Raw genomic sequence first — 5,041 nt, 5'->3', positions numbered from 1 at the left:
GGCTACTATGTGTGAGAAAAAAAGAAACTAACCCACATGGAAAGACTGCATAGGGAGTATCTGCGACTTCCAGGCTCCCACCCCATCTCTTATCTCCCACCTCTGGCTGTTACAGCTCTATAGCTCTAGCTGCCATCACAAAAGAAACTTGGAGAACCAGAATTGACCAGCCAAGCCATTCCTAAATTCCTGACCCAGAGAAAATATGAGAGATAATATAATGATTATCGTAGTTTAAGCCATTACATTTGAGGTGATTTGTTACACAGGGAGTCCTGGTGTTGCAGTGGTTAAGAAATCGGCTGCTAATCAGAAGGTCAGCAGTGCAAATCCACCAGCCATTCCTTGGAAACCCTATGGGGCAATTCTACTCTGTTCTATAGGGCTATAGAGTCACTATGAATTGGAATCTACTCAATAGTAATTGTTTTTTTGTTTTTTAATCTTAACCAGAATAGGTATAAAATTTTAAGTTAAAAAAATCTTATATTGAAAAAATTTCAGATATATTCTAGAGAGACTATATAATAAATCTACATGTGCATTACCCAGATTCAACACTTATTAAAAATGTTCCCACATTTGTTTCATCTATTTCTTTTTTTTTTTCTTTGCTGAAATAGTTGAAACTTAATCCCAGATATTGTGTCATGTTATTATCTCATGCTTTGGTATGAATATCTAAAAAATATAGACATTTTCTTACATAACCAAAATGCTATTATTACACTTAACAAAATTTACAATTTTTTTTGGCATCTTCTAATAGCCAATCCATAAGCAAATTTCCTGATTATCTCAAAAATGTCTTTTTACGTTAATAGAATAAGGATCCAAACACACCGCGTTTATAATAGTTGTGCCTTTTGGCCTCTTTTAGTCTAGAACAGTCACGCCCCCTCCTCTTTTCCCCTTTCCCTTAACTAGTTGCAGAAACTGGATTAGTTGCTTGAGAAATGTTTGCTTCCTTGTGGTGTCATTTAACTTTCTCCTTTATCCTCTGCAGTTCTTATAAATGAAAGTTGGCTCTAAAGACTTGATTAGATTCTCTTCTCCCCCACAAGAATATTTAAGAAGTGCTGTGTGTATCATGTCAGGAGGCACACAGTATCTGGTTGTTCCACTTTGGAGATGCTAAGATTGATCAGTCATGTGACGATTGCCTGATCCATCATGGTAAACTTCCCTATCAGCCTTTCAACTAACATTTTGATCCAGTGATGATCTTTGCCAAATCGAGTATTTCATCATTGCTACTGGATTGTCATTGTTTCTACACCTTTTCAGTAGGTAGTATGAGGAAATTTGTATATTTGAAAAGGAAAAAAAAACACTGATAAGTTAGTAATGATATTTCCAATCCAAATTTAACATTATAGAATTTTTTACTTAAGTTTTTTTGATTTTCTGCTTGTTTCTTTTACACTGAAAATCTGTTCTTAATATCAACATAATTACTTATTTGTATTACTGTACAGTATATTTAAAATAGTTTCAAAATAATTATTACAATGTTACCTCTAACAATTAGACTACTGAATACAGTTAAGCATTTCTTTGTATCTCTATTTGTTCTTAGAATATGCTCTGCTAAGCTGTACCCTTGAAATAATCACATTCTTTGTGTGTTTTTGTGTTACCAACTTGATATTAAGTTCATTTGTTTCAATTCATTAATTTCAGTTCAAATTAGATTCATTTGTTTCAACTTTTTATGCATTGATTTTAAACTTATTTTATTTTTTAAACTTGTGAAAAGATTTGTGTGTTTATATGGGCAAACTATGTAACAAGATATTCAGAGAAGTCTCCTTTCTATTCCTGCTGCCACCACCTTGTTCCCTCCCTTTATAAGTAGTCATTTCTGTTAGTTTTGGTTGAGAGCTGTGTTTTTTTTTTTTTAACAAGGTTTTCATTTATTTATCTTTATTTTCAGATGCCATAGAGGGTGACAATTAGGCTTAGTCTGAGTTGCTACAGCAATTCTTAGGATTAGGATAGCTGTAGATTGAAGAATTAGTCTGCAGATGAAGCGGTCTGCATAAAAACAAGTCATTTTGCCTTTTCTCCCCTCACTCTTCCCCACCAAAGCCTTTTTTAAATAGAGAATTTGTTCTCTGCACCTTTTCTTCATGGTTATTTACCATCTCTACTGAAATGTGCTTACCTGCGTAAAAGAATTTTTTTGATGGTTAGAAAGTAGAATTCATAATAGGATTTCATTTTACATATATACATTTGGAAGAGGAAAACAATGATAACTAGACACCAAAATATTAATGCTACTTATTTGTGGAGAGTGAAATTTCAGAAGATTTAATTTTAATTTTTATCTATGTTCTTAATTTTCTCTAATGATGATATGTTTCCCCTTATACAAAAAGATAATAAAAACAATCATTTAAAAAATGACTACAGTGCTTGCTTTGGCAGCTCGTATACTAAAATTGGAACTATACAGAGAAGATGAGCATGGCCCCTGAGCAAGGATGATGCACAAATTCATGAAAAAATGGATACAGATTTTCCCAAGTATTAAATAAAACTTATTCTTTTTATTAAGTACCATGATCTTGTCATGCTTCAGTTATATTCATTAGACAGAGGTTCAAAATATTATTACTGGCTTGGTGTATAAACCAAAAACCAAAACCCACTGCCATCGAGTTGATTCCGACTGACAGCCACCCTATAGGACAGAGTAGAACTGCCCCATATGGTTTCCAAGGAGCGCCTGGTGGATTCGAACTGCCAACCTTTTGCTTAGCAGCCGTAGCTCTTTACCACTATGCTACCAGGGTTTCCACTTGGTGTATAAGAATAATAAATATAAACTAATGTTTATTGCCCCCACGTGTCTGTCAGTTTGTGGTACTGTGGGGGCTTGCCTGTTGCTGTGCTGCTGGAAGCTATGCCACCAGTATTCAGATACCTGCTGCAAAGGACCTCTTTAAAGTGTTGAAAAGCAAAGATGTCACCTTGAAGACTAAGGTGCGCCTGACCCAAGCCATGGTATTTTCAATCGCATCATGTGCATGTGAAAGCTGGACAATGAATAAGGAAGACCGAAGAAGAATTGACGCCTTTGAATTGTGGTGTTTGCGAAGAATATTGAATATACTAGGGACTGCCAGAAGAACGAATAAATCTGTTTTGGAAGAAGTACAAGCAGAATGCTCCTTAGAAGCAAGGATGGTGAGACTGCATCTTACATACTTTGGACATGTTATCAGGAGGGATCAGTCCCTGGAGAAGGACATCATGCTTGGCAGAGTATAGGGTCAGCGGAAAAGAGGAAGACCCTCAACGAGGTGGATTGACACAGTGGCTGCAACAATGAGCTCAAGCATAACAACAATTGTAAGGATGGCTAAGGACTGGGCAGTGTTTCATTCTGTTGTGCATAGGGTCGCTACGAGTCGGAACCGACTTGACGGCACCTAACAACAACAATATTTATTGAGACACGAAGAAAGCATTTTACATACAATATGTCATTTGATATTTCCAAAAGTCAATGAGATAAGTACCAGTATCACCTCCATTTTCAAAACGAAGAAACTGAGGCTAAGAAAAGTTAAGAAACTTCTCAAAAGCTTCTCAGCGAATAGAGGAAAAACCAGGGTTTAAGCCAAGTCACCTTGACCCTGCTCTTAACCACCATGTTGTAGCAGTGTGGCTACACAGTTCTATATTGCCCTATAGGGACTTGTGGCATCCCAGTGTTTATTAAAAATTCTTTCGTAGCTTTCTAGCTATGAGTTGACTTAAGAAGTCTGCCATATTTACTTTTAAACTTTTGTGTTTCTGCTATGTTTTAAAAAATTGGTTAATAGAGATCTCATAGAAATTGTTCCCATGATTACTATTCTAATCAACCAATTTTATAGCCACGTTAAATAATGATAATTGTGTTACACTTACTCTATTTTTCTTGGAGGCAAGGTCAATAAGAAGGTGTACTTTAGGATGGATTTTGAACACATTTTCCCAAGGTGAAGTCAGCAGCTTTCTGGAAATAATAGATAAAAGAATCATCCAATCATCTTTCTAAACCCAGCAACTTCAGAGTCTACAGGGTTTGGGGAGAGGACCAGGGTTTGGGTTCGGCCTGAGTTATAGAAACATAGTCACTTTACACATTCTCTGGAAGCTTAAAATGTACACTATGTTAGAGTACAGGGTAGCACATTGGTTTTAGGGCCCACTCCCTACTTCATACTTCAAAGCTCACAGGAAGCATAATTTGGCTCCACTAGGATCGCTGGCATGGCTTAGAACTACTGCAAGGATCCTGGAACCAATTTATTCCCTTAGATGCCAGTCAGAGTTTTGATTCTGAACCAGCAATGTGGCCACGCTCCTAGATGGACTATTAATAGGAGCATGTTTCTCTGGGCCCCTTGAACTGACCCTTTAAACACTGAACCCTCAAGTACAGGATGCAGTAGGCTACCTAAAGTTTGAAGTACAGACTAGCAGCACTAAACTGAAAATATGTCTGTACAGGGAGCCTGCTTATAACTTTGCTTTGTATTGACTTAGTTTTCCCACATAAATATAATAATTCATTTAAAACAAGAAATACTGTTTCCAGAGCTGTCAAAAATATGTAAATTTAAGAGCATTGCAAGCTCATTCCTGAAAGAAATGAAAAAAGCAATTTAAAATCATCAATATTAACAATACCCTTAGTATGAGGATGAGAAAGTAAAATTCATGCCAAGAATTTGTCCAGTCATGCAGAACTGAAGTCTGTGCTTGCGAAGTAACTCAGTTAATCAGTATCAAAGGACAATAATGAAATAGGCCTTTGAGGTATATAAAGGGCACATAAAAATTGGATGAACATGCAGAAAACAAAAAATCCAGAGGCTTGACCCTCTTGGAATTCAAAAGATTTCACATTGAATATGTTCTCCATACTCTTAGTTAATACTCTATGAGAAATTCTTCACATAAATTTCTACCGCCCATAAATATGCCTCTGCCGTTTTACAAATGGCTAGCATCAGACATTCTCATTAGAAAAGAAGGTGTG

At 36.2% G+C, this 5,041-nt stretch overlaps 1 non-coding gene across 1 annotated transcript; it reads left to right on the top strand.

Moving 5' to 3' along the window:
• The first annotated feature begins 2,417 nt into the window (after positions 1-2,417).
• Positions 2,418-2,528, top strand: LOC111750014 (U6 spliceosomal RNA). Its single transcript, XR_002785163.1, has one exon. It is a non-coding gene; the product is annotated as a U6 spliceosomal RNA (small nuclear RNA).
• Positions 2,529-5,041: the final 2,513 nt, after the last annotated feature.

Source organism: Loxodonta africana, chromosome 2, assembly GCF_030014295.1.
Source record: "Loxodonta africana isolate mLoxAfr1 chromosome 2, mLoxAfr1.hap2, whole genome shotgun sequence".
NCBI classification, from domain to species: domain Eukaryota; kingdom Metazoa; phylum Chordata; class Mammalia; order Proboscidea; family Elephantidae; genus Loxodonta; species Loxodonta africana.
Note: the sequence above shows the minus strand (reverse complement) of the source record. Positions and strands in the feature narration are given on the sequence as shown.